Here is a 24,510-nt window from a genome sequence, read left to right on the forward strand (position 1 = left end):
TAATCCACCTCAGTCAGTTTATCTCATGGGGTAACAAATGGCCCTTTAGGATTAACTCCTTCACAACCCACGTGATAATTAAAGGATGTCCCACCCACACTTTCCATCTCTATGACTTGTATCTCACCATTTACAACCATCTCATCCGGCTAAATAACACACTAAAATACCTTGGACTACCTTCAACCTGCAACTAACATGAAAACCTCACCTACTAACCATCCAACAAAAAGTTCACTTAGACTATAACTACTAAGTGACTGAACATGGGGACTGCACCTCTCCACTGTCCTTTATACATACAAATACCTGATCTGCCCCATTCTTTGTTATGCAGTTATCGCATGGATATCTGTCCCTCCAAAGTTTTATAAGTCCCTTCAGATCCTCAAACCTTGTGCTTTCCGCCTTGCTTTCTGCATCCAGTTACCTTCCCCCACAAGGATCCTTTACCATCTCACTAAACTTACACCTCCCCTCGATGACACTGAACACCTCCAAATAACCTACACCATCCATTAACTTGAATCCTACACTCCCACTGTCCCCCCCCCCCCTCTCCTTTCCAATCATAATGGGTTGCTGTGACTCTACCTACTCATACCATCGGCCCTCCATCCCTCCATTGCAGACTCTTCATTTCCTCTCTTAAAGAAATTCCAATCGTCTCCCCCTCCTGAACCACGAACTCTGCCCCAACATACACTCATCCTACCATACCTCCCCCCCTCCCCCCCCCCCCCAAGGGCTCCTTCCTCATCATCTCCTCCTTTTCCTCATTTTTCCCTTTCCTGTTGCCCCCCCCCCCCCCTCCCACTCACCCCCTTTTCCTGTCAAATCCATAGATCCCAATATCACCTACCTCTTTCCTTGTCCCCCACAGCCACCCCTATCTCGTCACCGCATCACACCAGCCCTCATTGCCCATCACTACCACTTCCCAATCTTTCCCAGTGTCCATCTTTCTTTCCATATACAATTTGACGTCGCAGGGCAGGTCCTTTTTTCCATTTTAGTGAAAGTGTATGGTGCTCCGTTTTTAATGGTCAGTAAATCTCCTGTCGTGTCCAGTGTTTTTCGAGTTTTCTTAGTACACATCTTTATCACTGTTTTTCAATTCGTGACGACAGCATTATAAGACATGTATTCACCCGTTAACTTCATCTTTTAGAATAAATTCAGAGGTACCGTATGTTTTAGAAGGGCACCCCCACCCTTTTTCCCCCTTACATCGGGCTACCGTGTGAACAGCGGGCCCTTCCCTCCATCCTTGCCCCCACTCACATCCGCCGAGGGGTCATGAAACAACAATAATGAAAGAAAAAGGTTCCTAAGTAAACAGAAACTGTCATTTTTCTAAGCTCGGAATGATCCTATGAGGCAGAAGTTGTGTTCCATTGGTGTTAAAACATTTAATTTCGTGATGTTGGCGGAGAGACATAATACAAGAAACATGTACTTTGAAAGTTTACTCTATCTGAGAACACTGACATTTACAAATCATGTTTGCTATATTAACACATTAAAAATAGAAAAAGAAACAAATGATTACGTATTTTATTGGTGGCTTTAGTTCTAGATGTTCTCAAAAATGCAATGCTGTTGCGCTTGTTCATTTCGCAATGTTGGACAACCTGTCAGGCGTCAGAACCTTGGAGCCTGCGCATTGTTGAATGGTACAAGGTGGTGTAGAGTTAGTATGGTGTCGGTCATTAGAAAGAATATTTTTTGAAGTAACTGTGGTGTAAAAAAGGAGGCGGAACATCGTACTGCTTTTGCGAAGTGATTTGTGTGGCTGAGGTACGTTCTAAAAGTACCAAAACCTTTTCCGTGCTTGTGGTTATGGACTTAGTAACTGCAATCGATACCGTAGCCCGTTATTTGGATGCGTTCGTTGCCCTGTAGTAAGCACGAAGCGCGTAGGTCTGTTATATGTTTATAATTGCGATGGCGGGTGCTTATCGGTATATATAAGTCCGCGGTACCATGTAATGAATGGACTTGCAACAGCAGGGATAAGTTAGGTTTTTTGCAACTTTCTGTGGTTCAGGTAGAATGAATGTTCACACGATTGGTAAAAATTATTGGTTGAAGCTTATGAAAATTCAGTTTTCTGAAAAAACTGATCAGTCTAGTCAGTCAGGAGAGCAGCTTAATAACTTTGCAATAGGTAAACTATGAATACTGAGTAGCCTGTTAGTAACTGCTGAAAGTTTGAGCAACCGAGATCGACTTATGCAATGCTATTGTGTCCAGATAACTAGGGAAACATGCTTCAAGTGGACTTAATGTATTTGCTTCTTTAAAATTTTATAGACTGCCTGTTGTGTATTTAGATACGTATAGTCTTGAAATTTGTGAGAACTTGACTGAATTAACGGTGCAGTTCAGAATGTTTTGTGGTAGATTTATTCAAAAAGCTCAGTAATTACTTAAGTTTAGATTACAAGTTAGAATCGTTTTGTCGAATGAGGCAATTAAATCGTTTTATTTGCCTGAAGATAACATTGCCATTGCATTAGACATCGTCTGGAAAAACTTATTTCTTTACAGAATATTTTAGTACGGAATATAGCTTTACACATCTATATTACACAGCTTATAATGCACATCATTTAATTCACATTATAATTAAATTATTAAATCGTTTACGCTATTGCCTATGAATTCCTCAACATTGTAGGACTTTCATTTTAGCCATGATTCCATAACCCTTTTAAATTTGCGTGGCAATTCTCTAACACTTTGTTGTATCTGGTACAGAAACACCAAGCCGTTGTGTGTAAAATTATTTTTAGTCTTGGATAGGTTACTCCATGGAACATTTATCACGCTTCAGGTCCTGGCTTCATGTGCATGTGCATTCTCTTTGGCATAAACAAGAACTTGGGAGTACGTACAAATTGGGAACTATAAATATTTCCCCATTGTACTAGCCCATAGATAAATTGTTTTTTGACTGTCACAGCTTCTTAAAGTTTCTTATCAGGTACAGTTAGTGATGTGAGCTGGGTAAATACTCAGTTGGCAGTTCTTTTCTAAATGCGCATATGCCCGCGAATTTTCCCAAAGCAGTTTTAAATGCTTTTAATTTGGACATTTATAAAAGTGCTTTTGTAAATTTACCAATTAAAATAGAGGAATGGGACAATACTTCACATATTAAGTCAGTAAATGTTTACACTTGCCTTGATTACTAAGAACAAAATGAAAGAAGCGAGAGTCCTTTTCTACGAGCATTCCAACATGCTGTTAGTAGCGCTGACAGCTGCTTATCGTTTATGTCTTGCTTATTTTTACCAGTTCTACTATTCTCTCTCTCTCTCTCTCTCTCTCTCTCTCTCTCTCTCTCACTCACACACACACAAACACACACGTTGAACAGCTGTGTAGTGATAAGCCAGTATGAAAAACATTGTCAGAGGTAGGAGTTATAAAAAACTTGCATACTTTGTGTCTTTCATTCTATTCTATCATATGGGATCATATTCTGAAGCAACTTGTCAAACCGAGCAAAAGCTTTAGGGTGCAAAAGCGTGTGATAAGAATCATTTGTAGTGTAAATTGAAGAACATCTTGTAGAAGTCTGTTCAAGGAACTTAGTATTCTAACCACTGCTTCTCAGTATATTTATTCCTTACCGGTAATGAACTTTGTTGCAAGTAAGGGTCAATCCAAATGAGGTGGTCCAATAAAAATTATGTTGGTTGCTTGACCATTTCTAACTTTTTAGTTTTTTATATGTGACCACCCTATAATTGAGAAGTTCAAAACAGTTTTTAAAAAAAATTATCCTGCACCTTTACTGAATGGCTGCCATTTTCGTTTGTAAGCACATGACGTTTCAGTTGAGAGAAGTTAGCAAAAATATAATTATCTCTGCACTGGGTTAAGTTACAACATTGCAATTGACATGACTGTTTTTAGAAAAGTGCCCTCTACAACATTGTCTATTAAACAAAATACCCCAAATTAAAAAATAACCAGTCAATATGAAATCCAAAGTTTGGTATACAAATTTTCAAAAATCCACTTTTTAGGCCCAAAATTAACAAACAAGGAGTGATTTATGAGAGTCTATTTTTTCCTATAGTTAGATATCATACACTACTAGCCTCATATAGAGCAAGAACACTTACAAATGTTTCCTTAATTTTTATGAATTTTTGAAATTGGAAAATTCTCACTTTTTGTTAAGTTTGGGGTTAGTTATCTCAGGTGGGACTGAGCATAAAGATATGATTTTTGCACCGTTTGTACACCTATATGATGACAATGTAAAGTAAAAATTTCAACATTGGTATCTGAATGTGAACAAAGATATGAATTTTTGAAAATGAGGGAATAATTTACATTACTCTACAACTGATCTTATTGCTGTTGCCTATTCATGTGTGATATTGGCGGGATACAATCAGTTGTTATTGAAGTAAGGTAGCCTACTGAATTATCTACAAATTTTTGGAAACATCACTGAAATAAACATTTATATTATTCTGACATACTTAAAATAAATATTTGCAATTAACATCCTTAGAGATGCGACTTCCTAAACCTGGTGGTGAATGTTAAGAACACTTTATTTCTTCAGACAGCTTCTGTGATGTAGAATAACACCTCCCAGTTGCTGTAGTAAGTTCAAGAACCTGAAAGTTTCCTTAAAACATTTCTCATTGGTATCTAAACTTTGTCACTAGTAGATTTCTTGAATGGTTTTCTTGGGCCAGCAGGGTGGTAAAAATGCACAAAAACATCATTGTTTTCCAAACTTATTCTTTCAAACTCTGCAAGCCACCACCGTCCATACACACATGCCACTATGTCATTCGACATTAAAGACAGAGATGTAATTTTAATGACTCAATGATCCTGATAAATTTCGGTTTCTGGTGTTACGTAGCATCAAACTAAGTTTTCTGCAAGGAAATACGGAAGCGTCCGATCCCGCCCGTCTGCTTTGACCCACGACGTCACAAATATGGCGGAAACGACCATAAACCACGATTCCAATATGGCGCATATAAAGTCGTTACGTACACATTATGAGGACGAAAATACATCGAAAAACAAAACACACACACGTTCCACAAAAAGCCTAATGACGCTAACTGGACAAGCGCGGGAAATAGGGGGTTTTTGAGAGGGGACAAACTGAATATAAACAAATTTAGACACCCACTCCCATAGAAAACCACGCAAAACGACGAAAAAAACCGACATCACAAAACTCCCTGAGTACCACTTAACACAATATCATCTGGAATCGGACACTTCCCTTGACCTATATAGCTCAACAGCAGCTCCTGATCCTGTAAATTAGGACCTAACACTTCCCTTGACCTATATAGCTAAAAAACATCTCCCGATACCAATACCAACATTCACAGCCACACATTGGGATCGAACACTTCCCTTGACCTGTTATCCTTATGACATCTCCACATACAGCCATCCCTGATCCAAGACACCGGAACTTTAACTAAGCCTCATTTCTTCACGACATACTGAACACTTCATGACTTCATCCAAAAATTTGAATAGTTGAAGAAATTTTATTAGTGACAACGCACTGTCACCTGTCGTAGCCGACAACTGAAAACTGTTGACCCTGTCAGTCATATCCATACCTACCAAAGACATAAAAAAAGCAATTTACCAAAATTCACACACGATGCCACACTCGCAAACTAAACCAAAAACATCACCTAACACCCCACCAGAGAGCACCACCGATCGCATCAAAACGACACCTACAAACACGCCACTCTCACAAACTAAATTCCGCATCGTCGTGACGTCACACACAATAGCCTTAAGTCACGGGTCAAAGCCGACGGGTGGGATCGGATGCTTCGGTCGACCCTTCTGCCAAGGAATTTGTGGAAATGCCTTGTTCCTTTTATTGTTGTACAGTTTTCAAATCTGGTTTGAAGTGTTTTCAAATGCAGAACCACTTCTTCTATCTAGATCAGCAATATTATCCTTGCAAAAGACATACAAATAAATAAATAAAAAATTAAATTATATTGTCATTCAACTGATTACAGCTATAGACAGTGTGAGGATTACAAAAACACGAATAAAGCATCTTACATTAACAGCATTAGAGAAATTATGGTACTCTCTCTCCAACAGTTACTTCTATGTCAACAAACTATCACATTCATAAAATTCATTAATAAGGATTAATCAATAACCAAATGTACAATCTGTGCTTAAATAAGTCAAGTGTAGCTTCTACCCATTCTACAAGCAGTTTGTTGAACATTTTCATACCAATAACTTGATTGCTCTTCAATGTTTTCGATAATTTACAGTAAGGTGTGTCAATATGCCTATTATTTCTAGGGCACTGGGAGTGTAGATCCTGTCTAAGCTGGTATTCTGGTAAGTTATTTTTTGTGTATAAGAGAACAGTGTAAATGTATAAGTTTATTACAGTTAATATTTTTAAGTCAGTAAACAGTGACCTGCAGTGGACGTGATTTTCTGAGTTTGTAGTAATCCTAATAACTTTCTTTTGTAGTACCAAAATATCCTGAATGTGCTACTATTACCCCAAAATAAAAGAACATAGTATATGTTACTATGAAGAAAAGCAAAAAGGCTGTTCTTACATAACCCAAAGGTACACAATTTTTTTAAATTTCTTAAGAACTATACCACTCTAGACAACCTTGCACTAACATACGAATGTGTGGCTCCCAAGACAATTAACTATCAGTGACAATACCTAACACTACCTAGACAGTCTTCTACTGGCAAATCTCTGAAACTAAATACTGTTTGCCGAGTTTTACTCTCAGATTAGCTCAGAATCAGATTGCTGCTTGCGATAGTGTCGCTTTGGTCATAGTTTGAAGGGCATCAAAGTCTGAATCATTATTGAAAAAAGTAGTATCATCAGCATAGAGGATGGAGTGTGTATTTATATAAAAAGGCAAATCATTTATCATTAGAATGAATAACAAAGGTCCCAAAACTGAACCTTGTGGCACACTGCACTTAACGTCAGCTACCTGCAATCTCTCGTTCCCATTATGCACAATTTGTTTACGGTTATTAAGAAATGATTCAGATATGTTATCTACATTATTGTTAATGATGCCATAATGAACTAATTTGTTGAGAAGTTAACTATGCTCTACACAGTCGATGGCTTTGCTAAGGTCATAAAAAGTAGCCTGAGCAAAGTTCTTCCCCTCATAAGCCCTAAGCACCGTTTTCATCAAAGAGTCAGTAGTATGAACAGTAGATTTGGCCCTTCCTAAATCCAAATTGTGCAGCAAAAACCTGAGAAAAAGCTGGTGTCAGAGATACTGGGCGATAACTAGAATGGCAATTTTTCTCTCCCTTCTTATAAATGGGCACAACTCTTGATAATTTTAACACCTCTGGAAATACACCTTCATTTAAACATTTATTTACACAATAAGTGAGATGAAGTACTATACAACTGGCTGTTTTTTAACATATTACTAGAAAGATAATTTATATCTACACTATCAGAAGGCCTAAAATTATTTACAATACTTAAAACAATAGGCCTATCTGGTGTCACCTCTGAGAAAAAAAAAATTGTCTTTCAATGAACAACTTACGTTATTACATTGTTTTTAAATATCAGATGCAATTTCCTGAGGCCTAACAATAGTTCCACAAATTTCATTAACAGATTGCACACAAAAGTTATTAAACTCAGTTGGTGATATGGCTACAACCACTTTTTGTTTGCTTTTGGCCACTGAGTTTATTACATTACATGCTCTCTTACATTTATTTTTGGATGACTCAATACTAAAAAAGTTATGTTGTTTCTTAGCCTCATTGATTGCATGTTTATAATCCTTCCTTGCTCATAAGTATCTCAACTTAGCCTCATCTGTTTTGTGTAGTCTATAAAAATCTAAATACATTTTTAAAAAATTTCATATCGGCTAGTTCAAAAGTGTACCATGCATTCTTATGCCTATGCTTATTTGTGTAACTACATGTGTTGGGATTGACTTTATTTTTGTACCAAGGAAAGCTTGTCTCAAAAATAGTTAAGAAAGCCTGAAAAATCTATGAAAGATTATATTAGCAGAACAATGACTATTATTGCTAAACAAATCTTCCCAATCATAATTCTTGAGTGAAACCTTAAAATTTAAAATTTTGTCCTGTGTTATTGGTCTTGTTATGGCCACTTTAGGCTCTTCAAGCTCTGTAGACTTCATATTAAGTCATCTTATTTCTACCCAAACTGAATCATGATGTGAGAAGGCAAAAACAGCTACATCGGAACATATTAAATCTCTACTAACATTTGTAAGTATATTGTCAAGACAAGCAGTCTCTCTTGTAGGTTTGTAGTTAGTAAAACTAAAATTAAATTGTCTTAAGAGATTTTTAAATTCATTTACACTGTGTGTATCTTTTGTTATATCAAATGCAGCATGTCATGACCAATCATTATACTATACTTTCTCCACTGGGGTCCATGAAAAAAATTTAATAAACTCTCAAGTATCTCTAAAAAGATTAGTGGATCACCATTGGGTGACCTGTAAAGTGATACAATGACAATTTTTAAATTTTCAAGATATATACCTGTAGCTTCAAAGTGCAACTCAGTACAGATGAAGCCCAAATCTAATCTACTACTACTGTGTGTTAAAGTTTTCTTAACATAAATTGACACACCCTCATGAATATATTGTTCTCTGCTAAAACTATTAACTAACTGGAAATCATTTAATACATGAAAAGAAATTTCATTGTCTTTGCACCAGTGGTCACTCAAACACAATGAATCGAACATATTCTCATTTGTAAAATCATTTAAAACTACATGTTTTCCACTTATACCTTCAACATTGAGATAGCCTAGCTTAAATGAGAAAGTTGATGTATAAGTTTTATTACAAGGGCTATCCTTATTACTGCTGTTTTTCTCAAAACAATGACTAACTTCATACTGAACTGTGTGGCAAGGTGAAGAACTATGACATTCAAAATTCTTAATGCTATTTTAGTTCCGACCTTTCATATGTTCCCTGACCATATTCAAGGGCCTAGTACGTATATGTATGAAATCTTGCTTATCTTTAAACTGGTTGTCCATTGTGAATCTGGGCAAACCAACTAGGCCCTGGTCTTCCTTGTTACCTGTAAAAAAAGAATTTTCCTTAAAACTAAGTGGTATTGTCTCCAACCTATTAATTTGTGCTATGCCCAGCTTATCAGCTAGATTGATGATTTCATCACTCACATTTTTTCCATGTTTGTTCAGATGTATGGAATCTTTTACCCAAGTCAGTTACCTTTACAAAAGACACATTTCTAAAGTATGTACTAAGTTTCTTCATTAATCCGTGCCACTTCTACATTCACACACGACCAGAATGGGAGATCATGTCGAAACAGTACTGAGAAGAGGATAATTTTTCTGTTTTGTTGTTGGTGCAATTTTTTTCTTAGTGACAGAAAGACACCTTTTCCCTCATTTTTCGCTACATCGTTTGTTCCAGCAAGAAAAACTGTCATTTCAATAGAATCAGTTGCTGAAGAACTTGCCACATCATCTTCAAATTTGCACCAGTTTTACTGTGGCTGACACATGATGGCTCGAACTGTTTTCAATAATAACTTGTATTTTCCGTCTTTGGCTATCTGCATAGACATGTATTTCACAGGCCTAGGTACGCCTTTAGAGCTTGGTGACTTTGGGCGTTTCGTTTCATTACTTCCATTGGTATTTAATGTAAGAGTTTTACTGCGCTCTTTAATCACTTCACTTTCATTAGGCTAACTTGGGTTAGGCTGCTTAACTTGTGAGCCAACTTCAGCCTTTTTTTCTGTAACATTAAGATGTTCAGGAACACTAAATCTATTTTTCAAGGCCGGAAAATTTACATTATCTTTCCTCAGTGCAGGATTGCGCTTTTTTGTGATAGGAACAATGTCCCACTGTCTTTGTAAACTGCCCTTTGGCCTACATTGATTATTTAATTGTGAGGAACTAACCTTATCTTCAGAAAGTTTTTTGGTGATTTCCAAGTCAATCACTGCATATTCCTTTTTCACTTTCTCGTTTTCTTTAGCCAAAGCTAAGTTCTCTTCCATAACAGCAGATAAAATAACTTGTAGGGTATCATAGTCTGTGTTTACCTGACGTTTATTTTCCTCCAGCAGCGTCATATTGTCTTTACCCTCCACGCAAACTTTGCACCGCCATTCACTATTTTTGTCTGGAAGATCATCGTCTTTTAACTTTGAACATAAAAAATGTATCCAACAATCACACTCGTCGCATAGAATTACCGGTACATTTTTCACATTTGTAGCACACTTTTTTCACTTTATACACATCATAATTTAGCTTTTGTTGGAAGCTGACTCAGTTGTAAAAACACTACTTTCCACTTCTTGGTGTCCTGTACTGTGCGAATTTGGTCTGTGGTTGGTCTTTGTAGGCTGGCTCTACTTATTTCACATTTTGCTGTACCACCTCCTCCATCACATGCATTTTTACCATTGCAAGATGCAAGAAAGTGCCATTCAGCCTCCAACCCAAAGTCTACTTTGTGGTTGCACAGATTTGTAAATTCATTTTGTTCTTATACTGACTACCACTTCCATCTGAAAAGTATATCAGCTTCTCACCCTTGGGAAAATTTTCTTTTATGTAATTTATTATCTACTTTTGGAACACATGTACAGCCAAAGTGTTGTGCTCCAAGTATTCGCTTAGAATGCAAATTGAAGAACTGCCGCAAACTTGATCTTTCTCATATCAAGTGACCACTCACTTGACTAAAAGGTCTATTCCTAAAGACTGGAAAGTAGCACAGGTCACACAAATATTCAGGAAAGGAAATAGGAGTAACCCATTGAAGTACAGACCCATATCACAGACCTCAGTTTGCAGCAGGATTTGCTAGCATATACTGTACTCAAACATTATGAATCACCTTGAAGAAAATGACTTATTGCATCCTGAATCACAATTGTAAAATTTTCTGCAAAATCAGCTAGCACTATGCATTAAGTTTCATCAAGTTGTGCTTTTTTGTCCTTCAAAAACTTACTCTGGATTTTAGAAACATAGTGGTGACTTTTGAATTTTTGTAAGTTATCAATTAAAGATTCCAAATACTCTTCCTGAGATTTAAGCACTGTCATTTCTGCCCTGTGAGTTGTGACCCACTGTTTGAAGGTAATACCGCCGGGCATTTTCTTATCATATTTATTAAAACAATTCAATAACTGCCTCCTTACCAGGGCATTTATTACTCAAACTCATTATGCAGTCATAACTGTTAGTGTCACAGACCATTAAATCTAGTAACCCTTTGTAGTTCTAATATCACTGAGTTTTTCAATCGAAGTAATCAGTTTGACATTTTGATGATAATAAAAAACATACAGAGTGTGTCCCTGAGGATCCAGGCAAAATACACCACTTAGGGTGGAGGTCGCAAAATTTTGACCCTCCAATTATGCATTCAGGATGAGAATTTTTGAAAGCTACTTAAAGTTCATTTAAATTTGACAGCACTCGTCGTTTTTGCTTTGTTATTTTAACTCCATTTATAACAACTCTTTTGCTATCTTTGCAACCTGGGCACATTCTACTATCTTCATCATCTTCAAAAAACGCTGGATCTTTTTAATTGTTTCTTCACTTATACCTACTCCTTTCTTCTTTCCTAAAACTAGACAAATGCCTTCCTCTTTCTCTAATTTTCGTATTAACCAAACAATGAGAAATGTTGAATTCATGAACTATTTTTTCCTCTTGACCATGAGTCAGTGAGCAAAGTTAAAATTTTAACTTTTTCCTCTTTAGATGTCACTGAACATTTGATTTTTAATTTCTCTATTAAGCTCAAATATTCAGTGTCAGACGATGCTGGTGGTAGGTTTTCTTCTTCTTGAGATTAGATTAGATTAATACTTGTTCCATAGATCATGAATACGACACTTCGTAATGATGTGGAACGTGTCGGTTAATAAAAGATGTCTGTACAAGATATTACATTACACAAAATATTGCATGACACTAATGTTTAAGTTCCCCCCCCCCCCCCCCCCCCCTTAATTTATATCAAAAAATTCAGCCAATGAGTAGAAGGAGTTGTCATCTAGAAATTCTTTTAACTTACTTTTAAATGTTAGTTGGCTATCTGTCAGGCTTTTGATGCTGTTTGGTAGGTGACCAAAGACTTTTGTGGCAGCATAATTTACCCCTTTCTGTGTGAAAGTCAGATTTAACCCTGCATAGTGAAGATCATCCTTTCTCCTGGTGTTACAGCTATGCACGCTGCTATTACTTTTGAACTGGGCTGGATTATTAACAACAAATTTCATAAGTGAATATATATACTGTGAGGATCCCTAGATCCTTAAATAGATGTCTGCAGGATGACCGTGGGTGGGCCCCAGCAATTATTCTGATTACACGTTTTTGAGCAATGAATACTTTTCTACTCAACGATGAATTACCCCAGAATATGATGCCATACAAAATCAGTGAATGAAAGTAGGCATAGTAAGCTAATTTACTGAGATTCTTATCACCAAAATTTGCAATAACCCTAATAGCATACGTAGCTGAACTCGGACGTTTCAGCAGACCATCAATGTGTTGCTTCCAGTTTAACCTCTCATCAATGGACACACCTAAAAATTTTGAAAATTCTACCTTAGCTACAGACTTCTGTTCAAAGTCTATATTTATTACTGGAGTTGTGCCATTTACTGTACGGAACTGTATATACTGTGTTTTATCAAAATTTAAAGAGAGTCCGTTTGCTGAGAACCACTTAATGATTTTGTGAAAAACATCATTTACAATTACATCACTTAGTTCTTGGTTTTTGGATGTTATTACTATACTTGTATCATCAGCAAAAAGAACTAACTTTGCATCTTCATCAATGTGGAATGGTAAGTCATTAATGTATATCAAGAACAGTAAAGGACCTAAGACCGAACCCTGTGGGACCCCGTACTTGATAGCCCCCCAGTTTGAGGAAACAGCTGTTGTTTTAACATTACATGAACCACTTATTTCAACTTTCTGCATTCTTCCAGTTAAGTATGAATTAAACCATTTGTGCACTGCCCCCCTCAAACCATAATGATTTAGCTTATCTAAAAGAATTCCATGATTGACACAATCAAAGGCCTTTGAGAGATCACAAAAAATACCAATGGGTGATGTCCAGTTATTCAAAGCATTTAATATTTGATCAGTGAAAGCGTATATAGCATTTTCTGTTGAAAAGCCTTTCTGAAAACCAAACTGACATTTTGTTGGTACTTTATTTTTACAAATATGGGAGGCTACTCTTGAATACATTACTTTCTCAAAAATTTTTGATAGAGCTGTCAGAAGAGAGATTGGGCGGTAGTTGTTCACATCCTACGTATCCCCCTTTTTATGCAATGGTTTTACAATGGCATATTTCAGTCTATCGGGGAAAACACCCTGCTCCAAAGAGCTATTACATACGTGGCTGAGAATCCTACTTATCTGTGGGGAACAAGCTTTAAGTACCTTGCTGGAAATGCCATCCATTCCGTAAGAGCTTTTACTTTTCAGTGAGTTTATTATTTTACTGATTTCAGAGGGAGAGGTTGGTGGAATTACAGTTGTTTCAAACTGCACAGGTATGGCCTCTTCTATTAGTAGCCTTGCCTCTGCTAGTGAAGATCTAGATCCTATTTTCTCCACAACATTTAAAAAATGGTTATTGAAAATACTTTCAATTTCTGATTGTTTGTTAGTACACTTGTCATTCAGTTTTATGGCACTGAAGTCTTCCTGTGCTCTTGGTTGCCCTGTTTCCCTTTCAATAATATTCCAAATTGCTTTAATTTTATTATCAGAGTTACTGATCTCAGACATGATACACATGCTTCTGGACTTTTTAATAACTTTTCTTAGTACCGCACAATAGTTTTTATAATATTGAACAATTTCGGGGTCAGTACTCCCTCTTGCTGTTAGATACAGTTCTCTTTTACGGTTGCAAGATATTCTTATTCCTTTAGTTAGCCATGGTTTTTTATATGTTTTCTTGGAATTATGTTTAACTATTTTCTTGGGAAAACAATTTTCAAATACCCTTAAAAATGTATCGTGAAATAAGTTATATTTCAAGTTTGCATCAGGTTCCTTATACACTTCATCCCAGTCTAGTTGCTGTAGGCTTTCCCTAAAGTTTGCAATATTTATATTGTTAATTGAACGCACTGCTTTGAAAGTCTGATTTGATATACTGCATGGAGCTATGTCATGTACTGTAACTAAATAATGTTGGTATCTGTATTATTAAAGCATGATTCCAAGTCTTTTAATTTTGTCTGAAATTTGTTGTACCTTATTTTCAATAGCCATTTTTCTTTTTCTGCTACTTAATTTTATTATTTTCGAAGCAGGAGAAACATCTAACTTAGAACAAGCAAAATCCAATATTCTAACAGCTTCCTCATTAGGAATATAAATGTCATTAACAAGGTTACATGATTCTGGTTCTGGATTCACAACAAATATTTTTGAGCAACAGTTTGGACACAGGGAATTTCCAGGAATCACTTTATGTTTCACTTGGGAAGCTGTTTCACTCTCACATAACAAGGACAGCTTTCCGAAATTCCTTCAGGAAAGAAGACGAAGTAAATATTCTAGAATTTGAAATCAGAACAGCTGTTGGCATGAGTGGCATAAAAGTAGATATCTTAGGTGTATCGAAACAACTCAAATCACTTAAGAAAGGCAAGTCTTCCGGTCCAGATGGTATACCAATCAGGTTCCTCTCAGAGTATGCAGACACAATAGTGTCTTTCTTAACAATCATATACAACCACTCACTTGGCTAAAGGTCTGTTCCTAAAGACTGGAAAGTAGCACAGGTCACACAAATATTCGGGAAAGAAAATAGGAGTAACACCTTGAAGTACAGACCCATATCACTGACCTCAGTTTGCAGCACGATTTTCTAGCATATACTGTATTCAAACATTATGAATCACCTTGAAGAAAATGACTTATTGATACATAACCAACACGGATTCAGAAAATATCATTCTTGTGCAACACAGCTAGCTCTTTATTCTCATGAAGTAATGATTGCTGTCGAAAGGGGATCTCAGATCGATTCCATATTCCTAGATTTCAATAAGGCTTTTGATACCATTCTTCACAAGTGACTATTAATCAAATTGTGTGAATGCGGAGTATCGTCTTAGTTGTGTGACTGGATTCATGATTTCCTCTCAGAGAGGTCACAGTTCGTAGTGATAGACTGTAAATCATCGAGTAGAACAGAAATGATATCTGACATTCCGCAAGGTAGTGTCATAGGACCTCTGCTAATCCTGATTTATATAAATGGTCTAGGTGATAATCAGAGCAGTCCCCTTGGATTGTTTGCAGATGATGCTGTAATTTACCATCTAGTAAAATCATCAGACGATCAATTCCAATTACAAAATGATCTGGAGAGAATTTCTGTATGGTGCGAAAAGTGACGATTAGCACTAAACAAAGAAAAGTGAGAGGTCACCTACATGAGTACTAAAAGAAATCCGATAAATTTTGGGTATACGATAAATCACACAAATTTAAGGGCTGTCAGTTTGACTAAATAACTAGGAATTACAAATACGAGCAACTTAAATTGGAAAGACCACCTAGATGATATTGTGGGCAAGGCGAAACAAAGAATGCGCTTTGTTGGCAGAACTCTATGGTGCGACAAACCCACTAAAGAGACAGCCTACATTACGCTTGTCTGTCCTCTGGTGGAATATTGCTGCATGGTATGGGATCCTTACCAGGTAGGATTGGCGGAGAACATCGAAAAAGTGCAAGGACGGGCAGCTCTTTTCGTGTTATCGCGCAATATGGGTGAGAGTGTCACTGATATGATACGCGAGTTGGGGTGGCAGTCACTGAATCAGAGGCGGTTTTCTTTGTGGTGAGATCTATTTACGAAATTTCAGTCACCAACTTTCTCTTCTGAATGCGTAAATATTTTGTTGACACCCACCTACGTAGGGAGAAATGATCATCATAATAAAATAAGAGAAATCAGAGCATGAATGGAAAGATTTAGGTGTTCCTTTTTCCCAAGTGCCATTCGAGAGTGGATTGGTAGAGAGGTAGTATGAAAAAGGTTCGATAAACCCTCTGCCAGGCACTTCAGTGTGAATTGCAGAGTAACCATGTAGATGTAGGAGTAGACAAATGTTAAAGTTTTATTTCCCTCCAACCTTCAGTAATGGGCTTCTTATGAACTTTTAGTGGATCACAGCACTTTCTTCCAAAAATGTGGTTATACTTCAGAATATCTCTCTTCTCATGATACTCACACACTGATGTTACAGAAGAACTTACTCAAAATTTAAACAAAGTTTGTCTAACTTCATCAAAGTCATTGACATTTTTCAAGTTTTTTGAAACTGGACCGTAAAGTGTTTTGTGACACACTTAACTTGCTACCTGTCCAACAGAGCACTGTTCATCCATGTTATTGCATCCCGGTTAATCTCTCAAAAGTAATTACAGATTACACACTGAACAAAGCACATAACACATTCTACACTCTCGATGTACACCCACTGTAACAGAGGTTTCAGAATAGACTGACTACAACAATGCCACACCCAGGAATAATGTACTTCTTTATTGACAATAAACCTACCGTAGAACAAAAGCAAAAGCTCCTATTGTTTAATATTGCATTATTAAAAATAAATAAGCTAAATGTATGTTGGGTGATAGTGTTAACTAAATATGTCACAATTAAATTTTATTACAATGAAACAATAAACCATTTAAATAGGCCATCAGATCAGTTGTAGAGTAATGTGAATTATTTCTTAATTTTCAAAAATTCATATATTTGTTCAGTCAGATGTCAATGTTGAGACTTACAGTACGTTGCTATCATATAGGTGTACAAACTGTGCAAAAATCATATTTTTATGTTCAGTCCCACCTGAGATAGTTCACAAAAAATGAAAATTTTCAAATTTCAAAAATTCATAAAAAATTAAGGAAACATTTGTAAGTGTTTTTGGTTTATATGAGGCTAGTAGTGTAAGATATCTAACTATAGGAAAAAACAGACTCTCATAAATCACTCCTTGTTTGTTATTTTTGGTCCTAAAAAGTGGATTTTTGAAAATTTGTATACCAAACTTTGGATTTCATTTTGACTGGTTATTTTTGAATTTGGGGTAGTTTGTTTAATAGACAGTGCTGTAGAGGATACTTTTCTTAAAACAATCATGTCAATTGCAATGTCGTAACTTGTAACCCAGTGCAGAGATATTCAAATTTTCGCCAATGTCTCCAGACTGAAAAATCGTCGCGCACCTACACCTAAAAATGGCCGCCATTGAGTAAAGGTGCAAGATAAATTTTTTAAAACACTTTTTTATATGTCTCAAATATAGGTCAATCACATATAAAAAAATTGAAATATTTAAGAATGGTCAAACAACCATCACTGGACCACTTCATATGGTTTGACCTGTAATACATCTCTGTTTCCAACCAGTAGCTCAATCCATACTATCTATACTAGGAATAAGAGCAGTCTACATAAAGACCTAAAATTACTTACCTTGGTCCAAAAGGGGTCCAATATTCTGGAACACTTATTTTCAATAAATTGGCAGCAACCATTAAAACCTTGGTTTCAGATAAAGCACAGTTTAAACAGAGTTTGAAAGACTTTTTGATAGGCAACTCCTACTACTCCATAGATGAATATCTTAACAGAGACTGTTAAGCCAGCTTAAGTAAAAATATCTGTTAAGATTTCAGTTTTGACAACACTTGGTCACAACAGTGAAATTTATTAATAGTGCGTAACAGTGTTTCCTTCTGACAGTGTGTTAATTCTGTAAATATTAGGTGTTTCAGTTTACTGCATTGTATTAACCTATTTCGACTATCTCTTGACAAATGATCAGGGTAGTAAGTATTATATTCAAATGTTTTGTGGCATGTTCCACACCCATGAGAATCATCTCAGTTGTTGGGTGTATGGAAGGAAAACTGAATCTAATCTAATCTTTGGGTCATTGCTTTATAATCCATGTCATATCTCCTAATATTATTGAAGAATTATTACTGAGTGTATCAAACAGCTGGCATATCTTCCTTGATGATAAATGTATTCTTAAATGTTAAACTGTTTTAGTGAAAAAAAAAACAAAAATAAAATGGATTATTGTCAGATGCAGTGACTTTTGAAACAGACCATTGTTTTCTATTCTGTTCCTTTCTTTATCTACTTTCTTATGACTGCACTGCTGTGAAGGTATAATGAGAACACTAATATAAAAAACTAGTTGCAGTAATTCTGAGTAAATATTAGTGCTATTATTATTGCAAATAGGTAACAGATGAAATTTTGAGTGAACAGCTAGTAATTTCAGGTAATTTATGCAATTTTGTTGGTTGTTAAGTCAACTGCTGTTTTCCCCTCTCACTAATTCATTATTGTTTGAAATGATACCACTTCTTGGAAAGACATGGATTGCCAACAGTTATGTGCAAATACTCACTGCCACCTCTAACAACATTTACTGCCATACATAAGCACATCTCACACACACACACACATGTGTGTCTACATATTTTTATATTTTGTTGTTTTGTGTTCTATTACAAGTCCACTTTATCATGATGACCATTTGTTGGATCGCTCTACCCTGCGGAAGTCAAATCCTGGCTTCGCTTGTGGAGAAATGGATACAATCATTGTATCATATCCTGTGACAATTTACTCTAGCAGAGAAACTAAAATTTACTAATTTATTGATTTGCTTATTTTGCTCTATATATTCTCAAGGACGTCATGTTCTTGCACTTTTTTATTTAGCAATGTTGGAGAATGATGAGTGACAGAATCTTGTAATTTTGACCTCTGCATAGTGGAAAGGGCTTAAGAACTGTCTGTGCTCTCTTGTTATGTGGTTTAGAGTTAGAATATTAAGTATGTAGTTGTAGCAGTTAGTATCCCATTATTTGGAAATATCATTGTCAACTGATACTTGTATTCAATTATTGCATCACAGTTTAGGTATGGAGATGCCTTTAATGGCTTAGCAAACAAATCCTGGCATGAAAGTTTCGTACACATAGATTACACATAATAAGGGTGGAGGCCGTGGCTGGGGCTGGTGGAGTTTACATATCTGATGTTTTCCGTTTTACTGCCTCTTCCATTCTTGCTCAAAATGGAAGACAGCAGTTGAAGTAGCCGTGGGCTACACATTACTCTCTCTGCTGCAGCACACCGGTTATTCAGGTCAGTCTTTAGACTCTATAGATTGTTCTTGAACTGGTCCTTACAGCACTTCAGAGGAGCATTGCAGGGCCTTCTATATGTGCTCACTTCACTATTAAAAAAACTGTTGAGGAAATCTTCCATTTTTCATTGGCTGGACTGCTCAGTCTATCTGAGTTGGTGGCTCTGTACAACACATCTTTGCCTTCCCAATAACAGTAGTATTTGATGCAAAGTCATCCCATTTGATGTTGATAATGTATATTTCTGTTGGCTGAGCATTCTATTCTTAAGTCACGGCAATATATCATCCCAAGTTACGCAACCATAAACCAGAGTAGAAGCAGCTGCTGTTAAATACACCATCAGTTTGGTGCATACCGTGAGATCTTTATTCAGGTAGATACAATGTAGAAGGCATCCAAAAGCAAGATGTGCCGCATGAAGTAATTAACTGATGATATACTTCCTAGATAGAGGAAGAAATCTAATTATTCCACAGATGTTTTGGAAATGGTGATAACCAAATCCTGAAAGGCAGTTCCAGGAACTGACTATTTGAGTAACTTTGTTTTTTGGATATTGATGGTCAGGACAAACTGTTTATTTGCAGTACTTAAACAATTTACAGACAGTTGCAGCTCTGCGGGCATGTGACCTTGAGAAGCGTTGTTGTTTGCATACTGCAGAGTGAGACTTGTGAACTTTTAGGATGCTGTCTGTACTTATCAAATTTCCCTTTGTCAAATCTTTATGCAAGTTCCACTCCTGCAGTGTTAACAGAAAATGTCTCATAAAGCATGGCTGGTAGGTATAGAGCAATAAATATTGCATGAGGATGCATCCTTGTTTGAGCTCATTAGTAATAGGGAATTTGTCAGATGTTTCAATCTAGTATAGCAGTTGCCCAAACATATTATGAAAAGCTTGTATCAGTCAAAGAAAGTATTCAGGGCAAAAAAACATTGTAAGTTCTTCCACATAGCTTCCCTGCATGCTTTGTCAAAGGCCTTTTCTAGGTTATAGAACATAAATAATAAAGGTTATAAAAACAATGGTGAATGATCATATGTAAAGCTACTGTGCAGAGAAAGTATAGCATGGATATGTTGCATTTCTTGTTAACTCTGTGTGGTACAGCTAAAATACTCACACAAATGCAGTTCATTTTGAATGAATTACAGCTTCAAAATCATGAAATTTTGAGTTTCTGATATATTTTACAAGTCCAGCCAGAGTTTATTTGCAACTCATGAATACTTAGTGTACTACTGCAGAAAGTTTGAAGAACATGACTCCAGTGTTCAAATACATAAGGAGCTGAAATCTTCCTATTCTTTGCTTTTTTTAAAATATTAGTGATGAACCAATTGGATCCATTCCGTAGGTTACTCTAGGAAACAAAGTCACCTCGTGAAAACCGTGAAAATTTTATTGAATTAAATCTGCATTTATGCTCGATTTGAAATGTGTTTTACAATTATGATATAAACGCAAAAATACTGATACAAAGCTTTGTCAATACATATAAAAAAAATGTTGTCTCTGGGCTGCTACCACTAAATCTACTGTATGGGGCTAGTGTTAATGTTCTTATGACTTCTTGTAGTAGAGTACATATAATAATTGTGTTGTGTCATAGTGTGTGATAGATTTAAATATCTGTTTTTTGTGTCATTACAACACACATTTTGTTTTAACACACAGAGCAGTGCCTGTGGAATGTGTGAAGTGCAGACTATAAAAATTCAAAGTTAAAAAAAGGGTCCATACAGAAAACTTGCTTCTGCACTTAACAGTAGCAGCAGTGACGTGGAAAATAAATTGAGGTCTCGGCAAACACACTACTGACAAATTGTATCAGTTACACTTTCTGACACAACTGAATTTATTTAAGAGAACAGAGGAATTCATGAACATGGATGTAGATGGAGAATCGACAACAGCTGCAAATTCCCTTTATTTCATTATTACTGTTTTTGACTTCATTGTAGAAGATGTGTGATGTGTTGATATTGAAGAGGATTTGATATATATGTTAGTGTATTACAAGTATTCCAATACAAGAAAGTACAGGAATATTCTAAATGATGGACCCATTTTCAAAACGTCGTATTTATTCAAGTACAAATCCAAAATGATCAAGCTGTATACCAAAGAAAAGAGAAACTTACAAAGTTTTTTTTCATAATGCTTGATATCAATTTAATAATTTGTAATTAATTAGTTTTTAATAATTATTTAATAATTAGAAATGTGATGAATGTTATAAATGTTCAGTGTGGCCACCATTGGCTGCACAGAAAAATATCGCCACGGTAGCCAAACTCGTCCCTCACACGCCAAAGCATATCTGCTGTCACTGAGTGCAAGGCAACAGGGATCCAGTTCCGCAAATCGTTCAGAGTAATCAATAGAGGCAGGATGTAAACATCTTCCCTCACATAACCCGATAAGAAATAGTCGCAGGATGAGATATCAGGAGATCTTGGCGGACAGAAGTGCAGAGCCAGGTCCTCAAGTCCCCTGTGATTGATCCAGTGCTGAGGAAGGGAGTCATTCAAAAAAACCTCGTACATCACAGTGCCAGTGAGGTGGAGCACCATGCTGGAGGAAAATGAAGTCCAGGGAATCTTCCATAAGTCGAGGGAACAGCAATTGTTCCAACATGTCCAAGTAGGTGTCTGTTGACCTTAGTGGAATGTTGCTCGTCGCTAAAAATTACTTGCTGTAGAAATGAGTCGTCCTCCATCTTTGCTAGCACATAACCACAAAATGCGAGACGCTTCTCTTTGTCATTGGGGTTGAGACCTTGCTCAAGTTGTAGTCAGTAGGGCTTGTACAGCGAACGCCATCTCAGAACTTTCCACACAGTTGGATGGGGCACTCAATGTTTTCTATTGGCTGTGTAGGTAGACTTACTGGGACTGCAAACAAAACTTTCTTGAATTCGTCGGACATCACCATCTGACACGCGCGTTCGGCCTGTGCTCTTTCCTGTGCACACACTCCCAGACTGTTTAAATTGCTTTAACCAATGGCTAATGCTTTTGTGAGTTGGTGGTTGAAAACTGAATATTGGTACAAAATTCTCGTTGCACTGCAATTTGCGATTCACTTTTTGTGAACTCAAGAACGCAGAAAACCTACTGCTCTACAGTCACCATCTCACTCACAACTGAGAGTGAAACAGAATGACTCCCCTATTACCTTGCTAACTACCAGCCGCTTTGGAGAAACCATCACCGCCTGCCCACCGCCGCCCGCCCAAACTTTGAAACTTCCTCTTTTCATTGGTATAAAGCTGGTTTGTTTTGGATTTGTACTTGAATATGTAAAAATTTTTGAAAGTGAGTCCATCATATAGAATAACCCTGCTTACTTCAGTATCATTTCCATAACTGGATTGCCTTTGAATAATTCTTTGACCAAAACTTCACAAAATGCAAAGACTATTTGAGATATAGGTGGCTTCGAAATGTGGAATAAGTATATAAGGCTTTGAAAAGAATCTCTGTCTGCCAAAAATCAAAGGATAACAGCAAATACTATATGTGCAAAGTAAGTTGACACCTGGTGCTGTAACTGTAAATAGGGAATGCCTTTGTGTTCACTCCCATCAGCAGGTGCACTAAATATCTACTTAGTTTTTGTATATAGTACCTAATTCACAGGAATTGCTTTCTTGGGGAGTGAAATTACCAGCCAGTATGAAAAGCAATGCTTTCTTCCATGTTCTGCCTGCACAATGAACACCATTCTTGCCACGACTGGGGTTGCCAAGTCCAAAAATAGGAAAGGTGGACTCAGCATTATATGTAGGTGTACAATTTTCCCTAAAAGCTAGATTATCTGTTTTCACTGCAAATAGGATCAGTAGGATATTTAGCTGGAAAAAAAATAAATAAATAAAAAAAAATAAAAAAATAAAAAAAATAAATAAAAAAAATTGCCATTCAGTGCAAGAATGAAAGGAATGTTATAACATGAAATTATTCGTATGTCTATCGGATTGATTGATTGTAACAATGCTTGAATCAGAAACAGTTTTGGTCAGTAAACTGTCCAAAACAATGAGTTATTTTAGATGTCCTCAGCGTGATATCGCCTCAAAACAGCATGTTTACGTAGATCATTAATTACCACTGTATGTTTGCAATGTAAATGCTGTATTAGCTGTATAACGTGTAATGCTAAAATTTAATTTGTAGTACTGGTAACCAATTTGCAATCAATAACATACTAATATCATTTTTCACATGAAAAATGTGATGATTTCTTCTAAATCGAAAATCTTTCGTTAGGTGAAATGCACAAATTTTTAGTAGATGTTGGTGACTTCAATTTTTATTCCAAATGTTTGTTTATACATTCACCAAGCACACTATTTTAATTGCAGGAAGGCAATAACAGGTTGAAATTAGTTTTTGAATGTTTTAGTTTTAGGCAGAGTTTCAAAGCTACTGCTGTCGTGTGGAACATGCTTACAGCACAGTCTAATAATGCTTAGATCTTGTTATGCTCTTTACATCTTGTGAATAGTTGGTGCCATTCACAATCATTACATGGAAGTAGATATGCCAGTGGTGCTCTTCAGTTTGTATTATTGTGTGTTTTCACTTTCAAGGCCAGTTCGACAATACTTTTCCACACAAGGGACATTACGTTTGCACCACCCACATCTCCCTTTTTCTCAGACATTAGTTTTCTTTACTTAGGCTCTTGGTAATACCTTCAAAACTGATCTAAATCTAGTGATAGTAGAAATAAGTTGGGTTGTTTTTTCTTTTAAAACAAATAGGGGAGGGGGGAGACTACTTTCTTCCTTAATAATGAATTACACCAAAATATGATTCCATGTGAAAGCAGTGAATAAAAATAGGCATTGTAATTTAGTTAATTTATATGTTAGTAACCAAAGTCTGCAATAACCCTTATAGTATATTGTCTTTCATAGTCTATCTGTTACATTGATATTCTACTGGACACAAATAATCAGTAAGTGAAATAAAATCAAGCAGAAGTTTTATAAAAAATCCGGTTACAAGTTAAAACATTTTGAAATGGAACTTATTGGAAACTAATACAAATCTCCATTTCACATTCTGTGGTAAAAGCCCTTCTGTTTCAAAATACAAGATGGTGGTTGACTGACAAAGTAAGGCTGAACTTCCAACATGTTATAAATAGTTTTAAAACAATGGAAAATCGA

At 36.2% G+C, this 24,510-nt stretch overlaps 1 protein-coding gene across 4 annotated transcripts in view; it reads left to right on the top strand.

The window, feature by feature from the left end:
- Positions 1 to 1,649: 1,649 nt before the first annotated feature.
- Positions 1,650 to 24,510, top strand: part of LOC124551028 — an 84,729-nt gene continuing 61,868 nt past the window's right edge. For 2 of the 4 annotated variants that reach the window (XM_047125877.1, XM_047125880.1), the window contains exons 1-2: positions 1,650 to 1,800; positions 19,087 to 19,319. The gene's annotated coding sequence lies outside the window, so the exon portion shown is untranslated. The remainder of the gene's footprint in view (positions 1,801 to 19,086; positions 19,320 to 24,510) is intronic. The other 2 variants (XM_047125876.1, XM_047125879.1) reach the window with 1 other exon arrangement.

This window comes from Schistocerca americana, chromosome 9 (genome assembly GCF_021461395.2).
Source record: "Schistocerca americana isolate TAMUIC-IGC-003095 chromosome 9, iqSchAmer2.1, whole genome shotgun sequence".
Taxonomy (NCBI): Eukaryota; Metazoa; Arthropoda; class Insecta; order Orthoptera; family Acrididae; genus Schistocerca; species Schistocerca americana.